At 38.4% G+C, this 25,176-nt stretch overlaps 2 protein-coding genes across 3 annotated transcripts in view; both read right to left on the reverse strand.

Annotated features, from left to right (window-relative positions):
- LOC114644811 (melatonin receptor type 1C-like) overlaps window positions 1-25,176 on the reverse strand; it is a 238,632-nt gene that overhangs the window by 201,734 nt on the left and 11,722 nt on the right. The gene's annotated exons all lie outside the window — the stretch shown is intronic.
- LOC114662108 (gap junction beta-1 protein-like) overlaps window positions 20,435-25,176 on the reverse strand; it is a 396,450-nt gene continuing 391,708 nt past the window's right edge. For both annotated transcript variants that reach the window (XM_051934397.1, XM_028815444.2), the window contains exon 3: window positions 20,435-20,444. The gene's annotated coding sequence lies outside the window, so the exon portion shown is untranslated. The remainder of the gene's footprint in view (window positions 20,445-25,176) is intronic.

Consider the following 25,176-nt stretch of genomic DNA (forward strand, 5'->3'; position numbering starts at 1 on the left):
CAAAATCTGGGTCAATGTCACTGTCAGTACCCTGCATTGCAGTTTCTTCATCTGGTTTGTCTAAGGTCCAATCCTTTGGTGGTTTCGGAATGGGAAGTCTGTCGTCAAGTGGCACGGGTCTCATTGCTGAAGGCAGATTAGGATATTCAATTGACTTCAATTTTGGCAGAGAAACCGGACACATTAGTCAAACAGAAGCAACAGTCCATCACATGGTCTTTCTGTTCTCGCCATATCATCGGAACAGCAAACAGCATCGTCTTTTGAGTGCCTCTGAGTCAGGCTCTCAGACTGGCAGCACATGTCGCACAGCAAATGTGAGGTGCCCATTCCTTGTCTTGATCACCAATTTGGCAGCCGAAATACAGATGATAAGCTTTCTTCACAAGAGCAGTCGTCTAATGTCTCTGAGGTGCAAGTGTATATTCGCCACAGATATAGCAGAATGTATTGCGGCTGTTACGACATTGATGAGACATATCGCCCGACACCCAAACGTCTATAGCGTCAAGCTTACTTACTGTTATATTGCAACAGATATTATACTTTACTATACTGATAATATACATACACACTGACTATCTAGATTAACCAAATGAGCAGGATCGGTGTATGCAAGCCACCTTTATAGCATGCTGAGACAGCATCAAACTCGTCCAGACCTGCCCAGGCTTGCCCAGGACGTCAACTTCCACAGAACAGTTTCCAACCTGGCCTGATTCCATGCCTGGACATGCCCAGGCTGCACAAACCGTTGTTGATAAGTCACTTACAGGAGCGAAAATGTTTGGATACAAATATAAGAAAACATCATGACAAAACTGAAACAGTACATGATGGGTAAATTTTGATGTGATATTCGTGATCAGCACCCAAAAATCTATAAGAAACACCCAACAGTGTTCAAGAAGCAAAAACTTTGTTGTGCAGTGTAATTAATCTTCCACAAAAAAATTATTGTCGTATCCTACTCCTCTCAGCCTTGTACATTGGCTGACCCTACACTTTAACAAAGTATCAAAATCAAATAAATAAATAAAAACAATTCTAAGACCTAATGCACATCACTTCCGTCAATTTAGACATTATTTTGTTTATCACCAACAGGTTATTATTCCCATTACTGGTATGTAGCTTCCAGATGCCATGGAAGTTACATAGCACATCCCTTTAAATCTGGAACAAAGATTCATTCGGTATCTATGATTGGGATGAAAACTGTACTTTCTGATTTACTATTCTACTGTTTCTCTCTCTGACTTTGATTTCTGGTTAATGATTTGGCTTTAGTGTTTAGGATTTAATATTTACACTTTCAACTATTTCATCTCCTGGTCCTCTTCTTGCCTTTCGGCAAAATAAAGCCATGTCACATTAGATGACTTTTACAGTTATTTTCAGTTGTACCCTTCATTCACATATTAGCTGAGCGCCCCCATGAAGCTGATCGTCTAATTTATCATGCCCAGCCACTCACTCCAACAAGTTCACGAGTCACACTGACAAAATCAAACAGGTTTGATTTTGTTATTAGTCATTGAGGTGGACTCTATGTATATGAGAGCTGACAACCAATGAATACTCATCTATAAGTAATTTATATAACACAGTGATGAAAAATAAGGAATGCGGGTATTTTGGACCTCACAAGCAGAAGAGAAACTGGTCTGCCTGATGTCTCATGTTTTGCATACAACAAAGATTGCGGCTGAATTTGATGTACCTGTTTGAAAAAAAAAACATTCATTACTAAAGAATGAAAAAAATAAATCTACAAAGACAAAATTCAGAACAATCGCACTTACACAAGAGTTGTAGAGAAATACTAGTCATATAAAGAGAGAAAGCTGAGTAATTTTAGAGAGACTTGGGGGGCTTTGCCACCTGCTCACTTCACTTGCCAATCCCAGGGATGCGCTACACGCTAGCCTCTTTGCAGTTCTGTTGCTCACGTATGGGGATGCGGATGTACAATTTGAACAGATTTTTATTTTCATGGGAATTGTTACATATGCATAATTGAACTATATTAAATTACAGTGAGTAATTAACCATATTAAAAAATAGTAAAACGTAATAATTTGAAAGTAAATTATGTTTCATGTTGCGTTAGAGTTATTCATTTCGTAATACAATTTATTTTTTGAATTAAATTTTCGTCAATATCACATCAAATTTTGATTCTGTGTTTGGACTTTCATCATGACAACACACCGTATAACTGCCAGTGATGAATTTCGTTTCTTTCTCTCTATTAAATAAAATTACTTTTTCGAATGTTTGGCTCTGTTAATTGTTAACTGTTTTAATAAGAATGGCATACAAAGATCTCCTTGTTGTATAATATTATCCATGGAAGATGTTCTACATTACTTTTCTTGGATGCATCCTTCTTTCTATAGTAATTTGTGCATTGAAAGACCAGACGGTGTTAACGGTTGTAGGTATTCTACGGAATATTGTAAATTGATGTTTTCATCTTCTGCATCATCACCACCAACTGTTTCAGCATAGTCTATTAATATGCATTTAACCAATTGGCTGTGTAACCGATCAACATTTTTGGCGTTAGTTCATTTGACTTCTTCGGTGCTAGGATTTGGACATGATACATCTTCTTTAATTGGGAACTTAAAGCAAAGAAAATGTTAAAATTTATAAGAGCTGAGAGAGCAGAAACTGTGTCTGTCAAAAGCATTCATACGAATGAGAAGTGAGATTACCGTGTGCGTGGTTGAATATGGTTGAGAGGAGGGGGTGACTTGAAAAATTCTCATGGCCAAAGTCTCATCTCGCAGGACTGGAAAAAATCTTCCAAAAAGTCTTGTCTCATCACAGGATTTTTTTATATAATAGAGAGATAAGCATAGTGACACTGATACCTCTGGTGTATTAGCTAGGATTGAGTAGCCTCAGTGGACCATCTGTAAACCTACTCTTAGAAAGATGGAAGTTGTTATAGTAAATGACTTGATCATTTGGTGCATGATGAGGGTTGGGCAGTATCGCTCACTGTGCTGCCTACCTGGAGCACACATCACAGGCCTTAGTTGTTGTGGGGATGAGTTTCTGGTCAGAGCTGGGGTAGGTGTAGTTGTTATTAACAAAGCTAAAAACTGGCTGACAGAAAAATTTCAAAAGCTAGTCGAGTAGTTCAAGAGTAGAACTGGTAAAGTAACTGTCCAGATAAGATTAAGAACATGAAAAGAAATGCTGTCTGGATTCAAGAAATAACTGGCACTTTGTGCTTTTCTTTGTACCCCTTTTATTGCATGTTGTTATTACAGTATACTACATACAGTGAGGCACTTTAGACACAGGCTGCATGATACTTCATTTCATAATGGCCAGCTATTTAGTAATGAGTTAAAAGTGTGTTTAAAGGCGCCCAAACATTTTTTAAATAATGGACAGACTCTGCTTAACAAATCAATTGTTGTAGTTATAAACATCACTAGGAAGTTATTTTAGGTTTTCACATATATTGTTTCCATCTTCATATTTACTGTGCCTTTTGAACAAGTCCTGGAATTTCAACTACTAAATCTTGGACTAAACATAACAATTGATGGAATTTGTACCAGCATGACTTTAGTTCAATGACAAAACTCTCTTACATTCCTTAACCATAAGGTTAACTAATAAGAACAAAAAACCAAAGAAAAGAGTTAGAAGAGACAAAGTTGAGAGAGATACAAGTGATTGCTCTGTGCAAGCAGTCCATTAAGAGTGCTATACAAAAATAAACTGAATTAAATTGAATTGAATATCGATGATGTGCATAGTTGGGACTCGATGACTGCCTGATTGCTTTCCAGTAACACTAAATCTGTCAGCTGTCACTGTTCATCCGAGGGCTTGAAGTGGAGAGGGTGAGCAGCATTAAATACCTGGGCATCTACATCAGTGTGGACCTCACTTGGACACTTAACACCACACAGCTGGTCAAGAGGGCCCAGCAGCGGCTGTACTTTCTGAGGAGGCTGAGGAAGTTTGGTATGTCAACTAAGATCCTCAGCAACTTCTACAGCTTCATTGTTGAGAGCATCTTGACCAGCTGCATCACTGTGCGGTACAGCAAAACTACTGCTATTGACTGCAAACACCTGCAGAGAGTGGTAAAGACTGTTGAGAAGATCACCAGGACCCCACTGCCCTCTCTGCAGAGCATCTACAACTGCAGAGTCCGCAGGATAACTGCCTCGATCCTCAGGGACCCCAAACATCCCTAACACAATCTGTTCACACTTCTACCCTCAGGCAGGAGGTATAGAAGTATGAAATGCAGGACTTCCAGGCTAAAGAACTCTTTCTTTCCCAAGGCCATTAGACTCCTAAATAACTGACTGGAGTTTATAACCATGGTCCATCTCATTCTATCTCATCACAATTGTATTTGACTTGTCCATTCCACACCTACTTGCACATTACACTTTATACTTCTATTCTGTTTTTTATATTTTATGTTGCCTTTGTTACTTATTATTTATTTGCTACTTATTATTTATGTTTATCTTTATACACTGCTTTGTTAACCATTGGTATTTGGTGTGGACAGCAAAGAAAGAATTTCTTTGTTTCCTTACTGTGCACATGACAATAAACTTTGTGCACATCTTTATGCCTTACTCTATGTTGCATTGCCGTTCTGTATTATTTACATATTACTATTTACTGTATTTATTTTATGTTCTCCCCGTGTCTGTGTGAGTTTCCTCCAGGTACTCCGGTTTCCTCCCTCAGTCCAAAGACATGCGGGTTAGGTGGATTGGCGATCCTAAATTGCCCCTAGCGTGTGCTTGGTGTGTGGGTGTGTGTGTGTGTGTGTGTGTGTGTGTGTCCTGAGGTGGGTTGGCGCCCAGCCTGGGATCGGTTCCTGCCTTGCGCCCTGTGTTGGCTAGGATTGGCTCCAGCAGACCCCCGTGACCCTGTGTTCGGATTCAGTGGGTTGAAAAATGGATGGATGGATGTATTTATTCTTTTATGTATTCGGAGACAGTTTACAGGCTCCAATAAGTGTGATTATGGGTCAGGGGGTTGGCACTGTCAGGTAACGCTTTCTCTCTTTTCTCCTCTGCAGACCATCAGAAGGAAGTCCCACCTGACAACGTCACTTCTGGTCCCGGCTCTCCTGACCTCACTTCCTCTTCTGATTATTAATGCCATTTTGTCTACTATTATTCACTTCTGTGTTGAGCATGGTCTGAAAATGACATTATTTTAATTCATTTTTTCACTGATTTTCAAGATTATGGGGTGGCTACCCCAAACCATTTTTTATTGTTCTTGTAATTTCTTCACAAAAACAGAACCAACAACAATAACAAAAAGAAATGAGCCAATGTCTCAGCATAGAGTTAACACAAACAGGTGGAACCTAGTAACCTGTGACAATAATGAGCAATGAACCTATGAAAAGATCTAATTACATGATTATAGTGAAAAGCACCAAGGTGAAATTATGAATAAGACAAAAACATGAATAACGAAAAAATAAGGAAGAAGGCAAAATTCACAACAAATTAAAAATGTCGCAAAACAAAGAAATAACCATGACAGTGTACACAGTATAAGATTTTTATTCTCCTTTTTCTCACAGACAGTCGCATTGTAGTAATCTTGTTACAGAATGGCCTGAAAAAACAAAAAGCGGACATTCCATCAACTCTACAAGTCTGCACCAAACTGATGGCCTGCATAGACCCAAAAAGGAGCAAAAAAAAGATCTTTAAATAATTAAATATTTGTTGAAATTTTCAATAGGTTTCCAGCGAAAGGAGGCAGAAGGAAAAACCAGGAACAGAACCTAGAAACAGTACCCTATTTCAAGAGAAAAATCCACAAAAAAAGTACAAACCAAACAACAGGAACAGTTTTAACACTGAAGCAGCTACTACTCGTGGGGTCAGTACCCCAGCTGTACAGTCGGGGGCCCCACACCCTTAGGCTCAACATAAAGATAGCAAGGAACATTACTTAAAGAGCTACACAGTATAAAACTAATATTACTCATAAGCACAAACTTAATAATTATGTAAATAATATTGATCAACTTAGACAACATTAGAAAGGAGACAAAGATAATATCAATAATATGTAAAAACTAATTAATAAAAAAGGATTAAATAAATACAAAATACACTTGAGCCAGAGATGTGACCCTGGCTGAAACAAAACAAATACAATACAAACAACAAGCAATGAAATTACAACATTATATACAACATCAGAAGACACATATAAGAAATTCCTTTTAGTGTAATCGAGACAAAAATGTGCATAAGACTTCTAATATATGTGCTGCAATTTGAATTGGACTTGAGAAGCACAAGAAAGACCACAGAAGCAGGCTTACTGGAACAATCTAAAACTCCCAAACAGTTAAATCTGCCATTACTTCACGAAGAATTAAACCTGTTTTGAAGCCATTGATGAGATCCTACTTCTGGAAGTGAAAGGCACACCACACAGGCAGAGAAGGTGGTCCTGGGAGATGGACAAATGTCAAAAAAACAAAGCCAAAAGTGATTACCACTAGAGGCAAAGCCAAAATGGAACACTACACTCAAAGTCAAAATACTAAATTTATCCACAAACTCAGACAATCTAGAAGTGTTAGACACTGACTTTTGGGATTACATCTTGCCTGAAGAAGGGGCCTGAGTTGCCTTGAAAGCTTGCATATTGTAATCTTTCTAGTTAGCCAATAAAAGGTGTCATTTTGCTTGGCTTTTCTCTACATTCATAATGGCTAACATGGTACAACACCCTAGTACTACAGATATACAAGACACCGAAATGTACCGCTACTACATGGAACTGAAGACCCGGTGGAAGAAACTGGCACACATGGATATTACATGTCATAATTCTGGATGTCACCTCATATAGCAATAACAGAGACTGTTAACAAGGAACAAAGTGGCGGCAGCCAAAAAATTCAAAATGGCATATTAGGAAGCTGCAAAATTATTTTAGCTCCTTTAAAACCAAAGAAAATGAAAATGAATATAATAATACCAGGAATTAATTCAGCAACTCAAAAAACCCTACTGGGAACTAAGGAAAAAAAAACATAATGTAGAAAAACATGAAAAAAATTAAAAACAAATGCTAATCACAACACTAACTCTACTACAGATTTTTACGAAAATAAAAGTGGTATTTCTAACTGAAAATAATAATCCTCTCCATATAGTAATTATTGTGTGTCAAAATATTGTATCTCCAGAGACCAGGCTCACCAAAAAAAGAAGCAGGCAAAAATTAAAAGTGGGCTAAGAATCTCAACACTTACATTTTTTGACTTAACTGATGCAGACCAGTGTTCATAATTTTGTCTTGTGGTTTACAGAAATATATATTTTTTATGTCTTTGTACATAAAGAAAGGGAAATGTAACATAAATCATATTAATCTTGCAACTTGTTTTTTTCTAATTGAGAGCAGCTGTTAAAAAGTCAATTTCTGACACTGAAAGAATCCTTCATCCAAAAGAGAAAAGCACTGCTAAAAACAGACTCTGATTCTGCCATAAATGGTTAAAGGCAAAACTGCTGAAAGACAGCTCAAGCAAAAATATTTATATTTATGGATGAAACAGCAGTGTTATGAAATCATGAATATGACATTATGAAATTGTAATTTGTAATGTAACAAATGATATTGACTAACTGCGGGGCCTGGATATACTAAGGTCAGCTAGTCATATTTGTTCAGATTTACAAAGGCTGCTTATAGAACTAATAAGTGCATTGGTGATTATGGGAATTATGTTTGTTACAATCCACAAATAAGAAATCACTTAATTTGTTGAAATGTATATCTTTTGAATGTACTTAGTGTCATGGTTTGGTCTGTTAATGAAAATAATCAAAATAATGTTCAAAATAAATGCAAAGATCTGAGATCTCATATTTATGACCCAAGGTCCTCACAATTCTATTAATTTTTCGGTTCTATTCAATAAGGGCACGCACAAAAAGGCGACCTTCAAAAGGGCGACCTCAATTGGGCGTGGAGAATAAAAGCGCACATAAATAAAAGCGATCTTCAAAGGGTCGACCTCAATTGAGCGCCGAATAAATGTGCGCGCAAATAAAGGAGCGCTTCAAAAGGATGACCTTCAGAGCGAATTAAATTAATTGTCCTTGATTATGCTAATAGACCGCATCTCGAATATCTACGTGGCATTGCACATAATCTACAGCTTCAAGTGTAACTTGCTTTCACCTTTTTATACATTCAGTCATTGCCTTAATCTAATTTTCTGTAATTTTGAAAACAAGGAAATATAGAGAGCTTTAGAAATAGTTCATTAGAAGTAGTTCTTTAGAAGTTCATGCATTAATTAATTGGATGTTTTAATATTCTTGCTTTCACCTTTTTATACGTTCAATCATTGCCTTTATCTAATAAATTTTCTGTAATAATTTTGTTGCGTTTGCCTTTATTCGCTGCGCCTAATTGACGTCACCCTTTTGAAGCACTCCTTTATTTATGCGCGCATTTATTCGGCGCACAATTGAGGTCGTCCTTTTGAAGCTCGCCTTTATTTACGCGCGCCTTTATTCGGCGCTCAATTGAGGTCGCCCTTTTGAAGGTCGCCTTTATGTGCGTGCCCTTATTGACGGATACCAATTTTTCCACTGAAACAGAAACCTATATACAGTATAATACAAATTCCACTAATTTATAAGTTTTCCTTCTACTTCTTATACCTTGTTGTTGACCATGACTGTCTTGTTAAGAGAACCTTAGCTTTTTAGTCGCAATCCACTCCATGGCTGCATTGTAAATGTACTAAGGGCAAAGGTGATGGCCTCAATGGAGGCAGTGAGAACTCAGGATGTTTCAGGGACTGTACTCTTGTCTTTGAAGGAAGGTACCAGAAGTGTACTGAGCACATCCATAAAGGACAAACAGAAGCCAGGGTGTCCTAACACAACCCAAGGAGATCAAGTAAAAATGTAGGAGGACCACCCTTTCTGATGACAACCTTGCAAGGAAATATAAAAGAGTACATGTGGGAGGTGAAAATTACTCACCAATATTCTATTATATTACTATGCAAGAAATGGAACTCTGACACAACTGAAAATTTAAGAAGCTCTTGACTCAATAAAGAGACTTATAATTAAAAGTTTAGCAGGTCTGTTATGAAACATATTATATGTGGTCCTGCCCACTGGTGTTCCTGGTGCCCCCATACAATAACATTTGATTCTTCCCTTTCCTGTCATCCACCCAATATATCACCTTGTAAGGTATTGGGATATACAACATGAGTCAGAACTTTCATCAAATCCCTTTAATCTGTGGGGTGCCTATAAACTTCCTCCTATTGATGTTACAAAACTGTTTCACAGAATATAGTGGAAAATGATACTTCTACTATTTATTTAAGTAAAATAATAATTCTATTAAATTCTGGGGTTGTAATTTTACATGCATAGTAGCTGCTATCAGGTAGCAACCTTCTTTGACTAAATGTGAATTTTACATAGAATGTAGCATAAAACTAAAAGAGTAATTCAATAAAGAAAGATGTAATTGCTCTTATCTGGACTCCATCCAGGGGAGCACTGCCACCTCCCATGCTGAGGGACAAATTAGTCAACTCATCCCTAGTCCATCCATTATTTGATCGTCCTGACTGGGGCATAAACAGACAAACATACCAGCCAGGTTGTGTCTCCATTCTTGTGCTCCATCCATTATAGCCTCCCGGGCAGGCAGTTATTCATCCCCAAACCTAGTCAAGATGCCAGTCAACCTGCAGCATATAGATAGATAGATAGATAGATAGATAGATAGATAGATAGATAGATAGATAGATAGATAGATAGATAGATAGATAGATAGATAGATAGATAGATAGATAGATAGATAGATAGATAGATAGATAGATAGATAGATAGATAGATAGATAGATAGATAGTGCATCCAGGGATATTGGGAAAAAAAGAAAACAAACTAAGAAACAGTTTCAGGAGCAGGAGAAACAGTTGAAGTAGAAGATAAATAGTAGTATACACACAACATACCATGTCTATTTAATAAAAGGTGTCCCTAATGAAAGATTTGTCCTATGCTGATGTATCTATTGTAAGTGACTAAAGGCAAGACACAAAGGAAGAGAGGAGGCATTGATGGCTGTAGGCACAAAAGTTACCAGTACACAGTATGATGCAATGTGCCAGTGGCAAGAGGTGCTCTAGGCCAGCATTAGTCATGACATGGCTTTTAATTTTGTCAACATTCTGTTCTCTGCTCCTGTCTCCTGTGACTTCACAGGCAGTCCTGGTAAGCTTACTAAAACATTTGATGTGACTCCCTCCTCAAAAGACAGTACCACAGAATAGTACACTGGTCACTATGGACTAGTAGAACATCCACAACAGGTTGTCTTAAACAGTGAAAGACCTTGGCCTCCTCAAAAAAAGAGGGCCAAATCTGTGTTGTCCACCTTCTCAAGTATACTGATCAGATGGACTCATGGTTATTTTAAGTGCACCACCTCCACCTTCTAACCACTATAGTCTTATATCAATGTAGTTTTCTTTGGCATATGAGATGTCCACCACTACTTCTGCATCTTAGAATGCTCAGTTACTTGTGGTTTATCTTAAACCACATGAAAATGAAGCTTACAATGGAGGAGCCATGTAAGAACCTCTTCAGATAGCAAAATTGAAGCTGTACTTAATGAATACTTCACCAATAAGACAATTTTTGATATTCTCATAATTCACTTTTACTTCTTCATTGATCCATCATATTCTTTGGATAAATAACACTTTTTCACTCATTAAGATTTTGAATCCTTTTGTAGAAATACCATTCATAATTTGTCCCCTATTCAATGCCAGTTCTTTGATATACCTCATTAACACCCTTATAGCTTCGATATCTAACCACATGCCATTCATTCAAAGAGTGTTCCAGTAAAGCAACAGTCCCACAACACAGCTCGTTTGTGAGCTGTTCATCTGTTTTCAATTCCTGTTGTTGTTTCCCATTTTCCATCATATTTGTTTCATTGGGAAGAATGTAATGGTTTTAACTCTAGACGATGTTACATTTTTCCTGACATTTAAGCATTTATAAATAACCCAATATTTCTAGACAGACTATCTATCTATCATCTAGACCAAAAGATTTAAGTTTAGGATTGCCTTCCATTCCTTGGTTTACTGAATATCGAAATAAAATATGTCCTGACCTGAGTGTGACATATTATTAAATATGCCAGAAGGGTTTTTAATAGAACTATTGTATATAAAAGTAGCAATGTGTGACTTTAATGAAGGAGCCCTTTTGAAATAATTTTTCACAGAACATATTTTTGCAGAGTTTGGTATAAAGCATGGTAAAAAAAATCTGTAAAAAGGATCTGGGAAAAAAAAATCAGAATCCAACAGTGCTTTAACAGCAAAGTGAAAACCACCCACTGAGTTCACAGAATGAATTTAATTTACTCTGACAGATGACCAGTTCATCAGACCCAGTTCCCCATTGCTCATTTTCCCAAATGAAAGCAGCCAAGACATATATGCCAAAATGAAAAGTCACCAAAGCTTTTTGCTGAAAATGAAACTGCTGTGAAGTTGGAGATAGCCTGCAGATATTATAATGTTCTGTGTGGGTCATGTCCAGTTGTAGGCCATGCAAGGACATTAAAAACTTCCACCGACAGACGACAGAGTTGTGAGGCATGGTGTGTCCTCCATAGACAGGTGCGTTAATAACACTCAGGTACTTTTGAACTGCCTGTGACCCAAACATGAGGCATCATAATAGATGGTGAAATCATTGATTTCTTTGTAACCTCCAAATCTGTGAAGTATTGTAGACATATCTCATATATGTGTTCTGTGATTAAGGTTTGGTATAATGTGAAGGAGATTGGGTATACATTACACAGTACAAATATCCTAAAGTTATTTTATTCTAAAGGCAACCATGAAATTCATACCCACAGTTAGCCTTGCTGCTGTCATTTAAAATTCACAAAGCTCGTACTGAATGAACAATTGAGCAGCCAAGTTGACAACAGGATTCACACTTCTCCTACAGCAAGGGCACCTGTGCTGCATTCACATGCTTTCAGACTATTCGGAATTCCGAGTTGTGATGTTTCACTTTCCCAATTCAGTGTGTTCAAATGGGTTTCTGGTTGGACAATTTCGAAAAATGCGAGATTGCTCTTGATTTATTTGGTCTAGCAAAAAAAAAAACAAAAGCAATTAAAGATAAATTAAATTTTTTGTGTAAATAAACAGCGAAATAAACATACTGAATACGTATCACTTTTCTTCAAATGCATTTCGACCAAGAAATTGCATTTTGGGCTGACCAGGTTAGATATTTTATTTTTAACAATTAACTAAGATGAAAGGTCAGCATTATGTCACAACTCAAACAATTTGGGTAGCTTTGCTTTGTCTGAATTGTCCAAGTTCACGTGAAATTTCCGAATTGACAACTCAGGTTTACAGTCAGTCCAAGAGCACATGAGCACAGCATAAGTTACTTAGTCTGCCCAAAAAAACAAATAAAAATAAACACCATCTTCATGTGGAAATAAAGATCAAAATAAACGTATAAAACGTGTTTCACTTCACTCCAAAAGCAATTCGACTAAAAAATGGGATTTCACGGTTAACAGTTTATATGTTTTATTTTAAACAATCAACTAAGGTGAAAGGTCAGCATTACTGTATATCACAACTCAGACAGATCAGTAGCTCGGTCTTGTCTGAATTGTCTGAGTTGTATTTCTGAGTTGGTACAGCATTGATGTGGAATTTCTAACTCGACAGCTCTCATTTACCATCTATCCAAGAGTATGTGAATGCAGTACTATTATACTTTGAGTGCATATGATGCTTAGTGGCATAGTCAATAACTACACTCTACTCCCGTGCTATTAACCGAGTACAGAAATCTTTAGGGTCCCCTTCATTCATGGTAGAGACATTGTCTGTTTACAGTGTGATCTCCTTAGCAGTCGCAGAATACATTAGTGATGCACTGTAATGACAGAGAGGTTTACTCAGCTCCTGGTACATGTAACAGGCATTCAGTGCTTATAAAAAGTATTCGCCCCTTGGTATTTTTCACATTTTATTCTTATATAATATTCAGTCAAAGTGGATTTAGTTTAGCCTTTCTGACATTGATCAAAATAAAAAGACTCCATTACCTGCAATTGCTCCGTCCTGGGTATGACATTAATCTGCATCCAGCCCTGCTCGTAGGCCCTCCAACATGCAGGGAAAAACCTGGGGGTTGGTGGCAGAATTGGCACTCCATCCACCATAAAACAACTCACGCTGGTTCTATTCCATCTGAACTTGTTTGATGCTGAGGTGTCACCTGTGGCATGGCTGCACTCAGGTCCTAATCTGGGATCCTGAGTTGGTTTGTCATGTGGAGTGTGCGGCAATGCGCTGTATCAGTGCATGCTCCTAACCTCTCTCTCTCTCTTAATGTCAAAATGAAAACAGATCTCTAGAAAATGGCCTAAATGAATTACAAATATAAAACACAAAATCACTTTGTTCATAAGTATTCACCCCATTCAAGTCAGTATTTAGTAGATGCACCTTTGGTAGCCATGACAGCCTTGAGTCTATGTGCACAGGTTTCTATCAGCTTTGCACTTCTTTTCCATTGCTCTTTGTAAAACTGCTCAAGCTCTGTTACGCTCTATGGGGATCGTGACTGAACAGCCTTTTTCAAGTCCAGTTACAAATTCTCAGACTGAGATCTGGACTGTGACTAGGTCATTCTTAGACATTAGGATTGTTGTTTTAAACCATTCCTGTGTAGCTTTGGCTACATACTTGGAGTTGTTGTCTTGCTGGAAAACAAATCTTCTTCCAAAGTATAGGTTTCTTGTGGTCTACATCAGGATTTCTCTTTATTTTGACGCATTCATTGTACCCTTTCCCCTCATAAGCCTTCCAGGGCCTGCTGCAGAGAAACATCACCAAAGCATGATACTTCCACCACCATACTTCATGGTGAGGAGTTTTTGGTAATGTTCAGTGTTGGGCTTAGGCCACAGAACTTTCTTTAAGCTGACTTCAAATTCTACCATGTTTCTTTTGGCAACCTCTAGCTGAGATGTCATATGTGTTTGTTTTAACAATGACTTTCTCTTTGCCACTCTCCAACAAAGCTGCAATGGACAAAGCACCCAAGCACAGTTGTGGTCTGCATAGTCTGGACAATCTGATCTGCTGTAGTTGGTAACTCCTCCAGAGTTAGCATAGATCTATTGATGGCCTCTTTCACTAGTCTTCTTCTTTTACAATTACTTGTGGATGGCCAGCTGTGCCATATTTTTGCCTTCCTTAACGATTGATTTAACTGGATTCCTCAGGATATTCCATAACTGAGATATTTTCCTTCTTATCCTCTGACTTGTGTGTTTGAATCACGTTTTCACAGAATTCCCTTTGGTATTCTTTTGGCTTCATTGTGTAGGTTAGGCTGCCATACTGATTCAGCACAAGCTGGGCTTTCCACATTGTGCATTCATACTACAGTTCATTGAAGGTGAACTCCATTGAACTAATTATGGGACTTCTAAAACCAACTAGAATTTAAAATATAGAAAGAGTAATAAGCCGAGTCCACAGACAATTTAAAAGTTGCAATTATTATAGCTATTTATTGCTAAACATGGTCAGATAAATAGTTATAGAGGTAAAAGTTACCTGTTATTTTAGCACTCTAGCAATGGAGAACACAGTGGTGGGGCAATCAGCGTTTCGTGTGCCCTTGCAAGTAATCCCACTGATTTGAAGACCTGCAAGTCAGAGGGCTTCTCCAGGCATGAACCGGCAGTACGGCGAGGTGTGAGTTCAATGCCGCCATATTATCTCCAGGCGTACTTTGAAACTGAAGCACATGCCTGAAGCCACTGCAGGCAGGAAAGATCAGAGCGCTGAGATTAGGAGATTGCCAGCAGAGAGAATACATGTGTAGAGAAAGGAAGGACAGAGTAAAGTTGGTGGCAGTTCATCGCATAACTTAACCGTGTAGGTGAACAAGCAGCCGGCGCAACATTGTTAAGAACATGAGCATGTGCACAGGGAAAGGTGAAGGTTTGACATAGTGAAACAGCACCTGATCAGATGAAGATGTAGGGTGTGTGTCTCAACAGCAAATGTTATTGGGGGACCCCGGAAGACATTACAATTGATTGGCTAGGCAAGAGGACTAGCAATATAAAAACTGTAGTCCAGACCACCCGTGGTCATCTTTTGACTGGTCTTTGGGCTTGCAGACGCTTCTTTACTGCCAAATTGATGAAGCAGAAAGAAGGAAACTTATGTTTGTAATTATTAGTAAAGAGAGTTTACTTCCCATTTCTGAATATCTTTGGGTAAAAGTAATTTTTTAGTGGATGCTCGTTTTTTCGTTATTGTCTTTGTGTATAATTTTTCACTTTTTGTTTTTGATTATTTTTCTGCCCATCCTTTGTGAACTGTTTGTTAAAGAAGAAGGAGGAAGAAAAGGCCTTTTGTTTATCTTTGTTGAATTTTTTTCTCATCACTTTTCACTTTGGAGTCACTGTAATTATTGTATACTGTAAGGGTGGAAATGGCTGCAGTGATCACACCCACTGCTTCACAGCTATAAAGTAGACATCATCATGGGTTCCTTGAACAACAGATGATTACCATCCAAAAAATGCAGACAAACTAAATAAATAATAGAAAAAGCACAGAAATTCCATTAATGTCATAATGAGTTAACCATAAATTCTGTGTTACAGAGGAAATTTGTCAATATTGTGAATTGCTCCACTCAATGCATGAGGCTTACATAAAAAAGTGGAGCCTACACACCTATTAGATGAAGTGTTCATATCTTTGTGACTTTACACTTAACACAAATCTTATACCGAAAGCTGTAACTGGGTTAATGGAGCACTTACAGTAGAGCAATGGCACAACAACAGCTGGGGTTTATGTAGTGGTTATTGCATAAGCCCGGCTAAGGCTAAAGTTGTATTCTTTGTGTGTCTCTACCATTTTAATAGCCATTGTCTGGCAAAGCCTGAAGTCTGTGTAGATGTTAACAGGGGATCCACATAGGGGTCTGATGAAAGTGGAAGGCGCACAGCTGTTTTTCATTTAAACCTGATTTCAAGTAGATGAAAATAATTTACAGGTAAGGCAAAACAGGGTGGACTTTGTTTGAATCCACATACTATTCAGAAATTAAGACTTTGTGAAGCTAATGAAGAAAGATAACATGAGTCCAGTTCAGTTTGCCAAAATAGGAGTGACACTGTTGAGAGCTTCTGGACTGCCACCTAATAAGCCAGCTTACTAGCACAAGCATTTTTGACACAACGTGAACAGAATATGCTCTAAAAATCGGAAAGAAAATGCAAAAAGCAGTCAGTGACTTCCTTCTTCTTTTGAAGAAAGATAGAAAAAGGGCCTCCACCCAAAAATAATTAAATAGTGTTGATTATGCTTCTTCTTATTAAATACTAGGGGGCTTTGCCCCCTGCTCGCTTCGCTCTCCAACCCTGCACTTGCGCTATGCGCTGTTGTGAAGAGGGGGGGCAGAACACATCCAAAGGGAACACGGTCACTCCTCCGAAACCCCTCTTAAAGGGTGATACAATGGGAAACAAATAGTTTTTTTTTTTACCTCCTCTTTGCTCAATCAGCTGCTGGCTTGCTGCTGCTGCCGTGCCACGTGATCTGCGTCTCGCACTGCGCTTCAGACATTTAAAAGCCTGTACAGCAGTTGTCCTTTTGTGTCACTGCCTTGCTCCCCCAGACATCCTCTGCTCCTGTTGGGGGCCCTGCTCCCAAGGCGCGCCCCTAGGAAAAAGAAGATTTTCTATTCTTTTAATTGAGAAACAGAACTGTCCCCTCCAACTACACACATGGGCTCGATTCACGCCTGAAAGAGACTTATGTTTGTTTGAAGTGTCTGAATAACGTTTCTGTCTCTAAAGTCTCCTGTGTATCTGTGCAACTCTGACCCAAGCGTAACAGCATATGTGGATTTCACTTTCACCAAACAACAAATCTTTTCATTCTTGCGGATACGCCTCTTCATTGGGAAGAAACAGTATTTGGTCTCTTTTCGCTGTCCCGTTATTTCACCAAGTAATAATTTCTGTTTGTTTGTGCTAATGCGATCTTTACTATCATTTTTTTACGACTTTCGTATTTTCCTACTTCCATTATCTCTAACCTGCTCTGTACGTGTATCGCGCCAACATTTTTGAATTCTACTTTGTTATCTACTCTTTGTCTTTTTCTGGCCCAGGGCGTGGTTAAATCTCTTGGCATAAAGTCTAGTCTCATGTGACGTGAAAGTGTGTTTCTGAGAAAGTCACATCTCGTCTCTCTGAACAGGTCTTGTCTCGTCCACAAGATTTTTTTATATAATAGAGAGATATTCAATGTAAATATTCCCGAAAATTCATTTAAAGGAATGTTCTAACTAAAAATTATATTTTTTATGTTACCTCTGTTGTTTTTTTTTGATGGCCAAGATTTTTAATTTCATGTTTTCGTGCAGAACAGAGATAGGAAAGTCTCTGATAGAATGGACTTCTACAGAGACCAATACTGGACAGCAGCACATGACATCAAAACATCCATGAGAAAAATGTCATATTACTCATGTTGCATAATTCACACCTGTATTTTTATTAAAATATTATTAAATAATCCACTTCTCTTCCATGCTCTTGCAAACAAAAATGGAAAGTGTAGCGCCACCTCTTGCCATTATATCTATACTAGTCATTTAGCCCGTTACAATAATGGGCAATAGAACAGTAGTGCATAAACATTAGTAGGAACAGTCTATATTAAATGGCAAGGGACTTTGACCTCATTCTTTTTGTTGGTCGTATTTTTCTTTCTTTCAGCCTCTCTTTTGTTAATGTTTACTTGCTGAGCTGACCGTTTTTTGTGGGCTGCCGCCGTGTATTGTGTGTCTTTCATTTTCTGTGACAGTAATACTGTCTTGTATATCAGCTGGCTTGTACGTCCGTAATATACCTTTAATTTTCTCTGGCGGTAATACAGGCGTGCACGTCGGCAATATGCATTTAATCTCCTCTGACAGTAATACTGGCTTGTATGTGGCTGTAATATGCGTCACTGTATTGTGTACCTTTAATTTCCTCTTGCAGTAATACTGGTTTGTATTTCCGTAAAACGCCTCTAACTTTCTCTGACAGTAATATCGCGCATCGCACCGTGCCCCGCGCATGCGCACTTCAACAGAAGACACACACATACGGACACCTGGACGCACAAAGGGATTTTATTAAAGAGAATGATTCATTTCCACAACTGGAGTGCCTGGGGATTATTAAGTGCCAGTCTGTGGAACTGCACGGGTGAACTGATCTTCAGCTTGTTAAAGCATCTCAGAGACGCACAATTTCAAGACATATCCTCTTCCTGATAATGTTTGCTTTTCTTTAACTCTTCATTTTCAGTTGAATATGTCTCTTAGTGTGCACTTTTTGTTGATATCACATGAAGTGCAATGCTAGCCAATGAATAAGGTGTTACAAAGCTGCACTTAAGACCAATGAATGAACAGGGAAGGCAGGCCTTCAATTCAAATGCTCTGTCATGTCTGAGTGCCTTCCATTCTCATTTGCAAGAGCATTTTCCAGAAGTGGTTTATTTAAAACATTTTTGTTAAAATACTTGTGTTTAGGACATTGTGAGCACACAACTAGATGATCTGACATGTGAGTTATATGACAAAAGTAACATAACAGTTTTCATGGGAGTTTTTAAATTGTTTGCTGCTGTTCAGCTATGGTCATTATTGACACCAACTGTATCAGAAAATTTGTTATTTCTATTCTAGCATGAAAACATTGAGAATAAAAATTAAAGGCCAGAGGTCCACATGACCATCATCATCAAGTTCTTCCATGTGAAGCCTGAAAACCATGAGGACTGATTGAGATCATTCATGTTAGGTAGAATGCCTAGAGGGGGCTGGGTGGTCTTGTGGCCTGGAACCCCTGCAAATTTTGTTTTTTTCTGCAACTTTCTGTCTTTTTGTTTATGGTCCTCCCTGGCCTTCGGACATTACTTTTATCCTATGTTAATTAGTATTGCCTAATTTTATTTTTTGTATGTTGTCTTTTTTATCTTTCTTCATCCTATAGAGCACTTTGAGCTACATCATTTGTATGAAAATGTCCTATATAAATAAATATTGTTGTTGTTGTTCTCGGCCTTCACTACAAACTACATGGCATAAGTAACATATAAAAAATATCATTTTGGGGTGGAGTATTCCTTTAATTAACAGTTACTTATCTACTGTACACAGATTGAAAGGAAAATGATGAATGAACAGCCCATCCACTAAAAGCTGTGCAAGCCCCATAACTCGTTCAGCACTTCTTTGGCTCTTTGCTGAACTCTAAGTAACGTTAACAAATGGCCAGCCATATTTCAGCCAGACAGAATTCTGTATGCCTCACTGAAAAAAAAAAAAATTTGTTTGACAACAGATGGTGTCTCTTCATCTCCACTCTGGGATCCTTCATTGAGCAGGAGTGTTATATAACAGGATTTCCGAACACACAGACTACCCTCTTCATTCATAATTCTCATCAATTCAGTGCAGCTGCCAGGAACTCAGGATAACTGCAAGCACATTTGAATGCCTAAAAATATCAAAGCAACAAAGACATTTCTGCCTGACAAATAGAGTAATACCACATCTACCTTATACACAGTTGGGTTAATGAAAAGAATACTCAGTTTCCTGGAAAATACTAAATATGTAAGGCGTATAGATATTTTGGCTCAAATTGTCTGAAGTGAATCAATGTGACATTTATACTGAGCTGCACACAATAGGACCAGTTATCTTTTTTTCTTTTGTTATTATTCATATAAAAAATACATGTAGCCAAAACAAAAGTTGCAAAAGGGCAGTATAGTATTATATTGTAAAGAGTCACCTAACAGATCAGGGGACATAAATTCGAGTCCCAGGAAGATGCTGTCTGTGTATTTTGAATATTTGCCTCTTGACCCCACAGGCTTTATTCAGGAGCTCTTATTTTTTAACTCTCATCTCAAAGATGTGCATATTAAGTCAATCAGTGACCCTAAATTGCCACTGAGGGAGAGTGTCTGTAGGTGTATTGACTCCTGACATCTGTCTGGTGCTGTTGGGATGGGCTCTGTTTCCCCCTTAACTCTGTATTGGAATAATCAGGTTCAAGAAATTATTGAATAAAAAAATAAGACACAGATTTTCTACATTGCCTCCACAAACCCAATCTAACAATAGCATCTTTAATTGCACATCTCATCACTAACAAATTACCATTAATAAAACTACAAATCATAAACAGAAGCAAGGAGAGTGCATCATTTTAGGTTTAATGTGACCTCATTTCACTGAAATGAACAATCGCTTGAAGTAAGGTAGAAGATTCCACTGATACGAAGATGATAGGAGGTCTTCTTACATGAAATGTAGACACAAGCATTAGACTACTACGGTTACCTTATTACTGGCTAAAAGTTGCATACAAGGGTAAATGAAAAAGGCAATTTGAAACTTAAGTGGTAAACGCAACAGATAAGAGCTGACGTAATACAACATGTTCCTGAATTCTTATGGGTAGTTTGAACATGCACAGCGCACAGCTCTGCCATTAATTTAGTTGAAGCCAAGGTCAAATGAACACATACGCTCCGCTGCAGGATTGCACCATTGTTGATCAATGTGCCTCAGTGAGATTTCTTTGGGTAGAGGGACTGAAACCTGCTAAAATTCAACAAAGGATGTTGGTACAGTACGGAAAGGACAGAGTGAAATGTTTATGAATGGGTAGAGTTTTAAAGCAAGAAAAATCGGGAGTGGTCTCCCCTAGACTTTTTTGTATACTCGGATATGGGGATGGATATCTGAGGAGTAAGCCACACGACAATGATTATATTTTTATATTATGTACATTAAAGAACCATCAACAACAAATCAAATCAAAATAATAATATATTAAACAATAATTATTAAAATAAATTTGAATAAATTGGACTCTCCAGCTGCAAGAATAAAAGGTAAAGTACCACTTCTGGTTAACGGAAATAGCCCAAAAGTTGAAAGAAATCTACGTTTTCTAACTAATGCTTGTATGCAAAATTTGGTTGACCTAAGTAAAAGTGTACTCAGGTTATCGTGTTTACACACACACACACACACACACACACACAGATGCACAGACATAATTCCAAAAAATGGTATTTTCGGACTCAGGGAGGTCTAAAAAAATCAAGATTCATCAACATCTCTAAAAGGATTTTTTGGAGGATTCCAATACTTTCCCTACACTTCATATACGAGAAAGTCAGGGAGGTCTAAAATGTTGAGATTCATTAAAATCTCGACATCGAAACTTTGAACAATTACAATACTTTCTTGATACTTCGAATACAAGAAAGTAAGTAACAAGTGTAACCAACAAAGTTCAATCTGGTTGACCATTAACATCATGCACACAAGCCCACATTGACATGGTGAATGCCTTTGTCAGAGAAGATATCAGCTATGGATCTGCACATGATATAGTGCATGATGACTTGGGGTACCGTAAAGTTTGTGAAAGATGGGTACCCAAACAGCATATTGATCTACACAAGCCAACATCCTTTGGTGAATTCCAGCAGGTTTCACTCCGTCTACCCATTGACATCTCAGTACAACGCGTTGTTCAACAATGGTGCAATCCCACAGTGTAGCGTTCATATTCATTTGACTTCGGCATCAACTAGACTAACAACAAAGTGCTGCGCTATGCGTGTTTGAACTACCCATAAGCCATCATGAACGTATTGTATTGTGTCAGCTTCTATCCATTGTGGTTACTACGTATAATTTCTAAATTGCCTTTACTTTTTGATGTACCCTCATGTTATTTGGGAAGGGCTGTGAAGACAGCAGTTAGTGACAGCTGGTTTTGCTAAGAGGCTCCAGGATCTTTGGAGACATTTAGTGAAAATAAGAAAGTTACTAACAAGTTTCCTTCAAATCCTGGCCGGTGCCAAAGACAAAGAAAAGTGATCTTCAGTAACCTAAGCCTGCAAAATAAAAAGGGCTGCTGTAAGTTGTAAGTCAAATCTGTAGTTTAATCCAAATTCTGGTATCACTCTGTAGCCCTTCTTCAATTCCTAAAGCTTGCAACGAATGGATGAATGAAAACAAGGAATTCAATCAAATAATTTACAAGCCATACCTGATTAGAAGATTAATTTAGAACAGAATGAGTCTCCCTTGGAGGTGAAAGATGTGAGCTACTTGAATTAAGTCTGATTTGTATATGATAAATCAGTTGATCTATAACAACCCTGCTAGCAAACAATAGCATTTCGAAAGAACTGTGACATGCCTCCCACATTCCACAGGTCACAATGTAGATTTTGATGTGACTGAGAGCATTGTTTATCTTAATTTAATGTCCTTCAAAATGTAGGGTAATGTTTCTTTTGTCCTACACTAAATTCACAAGCTGTGATTCATAACAGTAATGTTTAATAAAACCTGTGTCATGCCGAGGATGAAATGGTTCCTGGGTCATGCCGAGGATGCTGGGATCAAATCCTGTCTAATTAGTGTCTGTATGACATTTTGTCATGGTACTCTGGTTACTTTCCATATTCCAAAGCCCTTCATGTTAAGTTAATTCAGTGGTCTTCTCAGCCTTCTCTTATTCTGCATTCAGAAAAACACGGCAGTGTGATTTGTACATCTACAGTACAAGACATTTAGAAATACTTTTTGTGATAGTTTTAAATAATGAACTCTTTTTTCTGCCTATTAATTTGCCTTTTTCTGTGTCATAAAGACAATTAAGAACCAGCAGAACAGTCACCCGGGAGAACAACATTGATTGTTGAAAGAATGCAACTATTTCCGCGTCAGACCCACAAATGTGCTCTTTAGTAAAGAATGGATTAAATAACCAGGACTTTTAGAAAAGCAGAATGAAAATCAAAATGGTGACGAAAATCTTAAAAAAAAAACAAGTTAACATAAAACCACTACGTTTCACCCATGGAATACACATTAACGTGTTATACATTCTGATAAAAAATTAACAAGCTTTGTTTTCTGCATGTAATTTCTACATTGACCTAGGAATCCAATTAAAAAAATAAAAACAAGGTTGGTTGGAAGAAAAACCTGTAGCCTACTGGATCATCAGGACTGAGTGTGAGAACTCCAGGTTCAATTCAAGAGTCTTAAGTGGCCCCATACGTGGATGTATGTCCTAAAGCAGTCTGGTGTCTCGTTCAAAATTGATTCCAAACTCGTGTCCATTACATAAGCTCCAATGTGAGTAAATCAGTCTAAATGAAGGGAATCAGAATACCCAGAACTCACAAAGACATGGGGGAAATATGCAAACTCCACATTAATAATAATTGGGGCAGAATTCAAATCAGGTCTTCTGGAATGTTAAAGCACCAGTGCTAAACATCAAGCCACCATGTCATCCCCAAAAACAGAAACCAGAAATCTAACAAAATGAGGCGGCTTTAGAATTTAAGGTACATCTCTGCATATTACACACAGATGCGAACATTTTTAAGATGTATGTCAGTATGGGTGCATAGCATTCAGTCTCACTTATAAGTTACTTCTGAGATGTCCGTCTGTTCTTGGAAATGCAAATTAATCACCAAAAGACCAGAAATACCTAGTAAGCAGCCATCTGTCCGGCCATTAATCTTTCCACTAGTGGTCAGACTAACGACTTCCCTAAGTTCTCTGAACACTATGAATCACAACCTTATGGAGGAACCTGAATGTAATACGAATGAGTCAGACATCCAAAATATCTGACGGACAAATGGTCTCAGGACTTAAAAGAGTGCACATAGCGGTAGCTGTAGCGGCATATGGAGATATGTAACCTGAATCTGAAACAAAGTTCAAAATTAGAAAAGTATATGCATCACTTGAGGACATAACTAACAAAATGATTGTGAGGTTTAATGGGGTGTCTATAAAGTGTGTGTGCTGGGTACGGCAACGCGCTGTAATCAACGCATGCTCCCTACCTCCTCCTCCTCCTACAAAGTGTCCCTCAGTACTATATCCATCCATCCATCCATCCTCTTCCGCTTATCCGAGGTCGGGTCGCAGGGGCAGCAGCTTGAGCAGAGATGCCCAGACTTCCCTCTCCCCGGCCACTTCTTCTAGCTCTTCTGGGAGAATCCCAAGGAGTTCCCAGGCCAGCCGGGAGACATAGTCCCTCCAGCGTGTCCTGGGTCTTCCCTGGGGCCTCCTCCCGCTTAGACGTGCCCGGAACACCTCATCAGGGAGGCGTCCATGAGGTATCCTGATCAGATGCCCAAGCCACCTCATCTGATTCCTCTCGATGCGGAGGAGCAGCGGCTCTACTCGGAGCCCCTCCCGGATGACTAAGCTTCTCACCCTATCTTTAAGGGAAAGCCCCCAACTCACACTGCACCCGACCTCCTTGGCCCCTCTCATAGGTGGTGAGCCCATGGGAAGGGGGACCCACATTGCCTCTTCGGGCTGTGCCCGGCCGAGCCCCATGGGTGCAGGCCCAGCCACCAGGCGCTCGCCATCGAGCCCCACCTCCAGGCCTGGCTCCAGAGGGCCTCAGTACTATATGTCAGCAATAATTGCACATTAAATCATACCTATTTATTTCAAAATGACATATGATAAGTTGTGCTTTAAATATAAAATAATCTGTACCACAAACCCATTTATTCGGTTTCTAGTGATGTACCTTTGGGAGCCATTATAAGAACAACCAAGGGTGTAGGGTGGGTGGTCGGCTGGCAGAGGTCATCAGAACTGGGACTCTATCTGTTCTAATCAACTGGGCCCCCCAAACAGTTTATCTTCTCCAGTAATGGTGTTGACCAGAGTTATTCATTTTTCTTTTCTCCCAGGTGGCCAAATCTCAGTTATAATTTTAGATATCTTTATATTATCATGATTTTCTTATATTAATTATAAAAAGTGCTCTTCTCACAGTGCATTTAATGTAATTTGTGTTTTATGTTTGTGAAAATGCTAATGTAATTTATAGCTAACACATTACCAATTTGTGAAGAACACTATACAATAGTCAGTTGAATTGAAGTGAAG

This window comes from Erpetoichthys calabaricus, chromosome 12 (assembly GCF_900747795.2).
Source record: "Erpetoichthys calabaricus chromosome 12, fErpCal1.3, whole genome shotgun sequence".
NCBI classification, from domain to species: domain Eukaryota; kingdom Metazoa; phylum Chordata; class Cladistia; order Polypteriformes; family Polypteridae; genus Erpetoichthys; species Erpetoichthys calabaricus.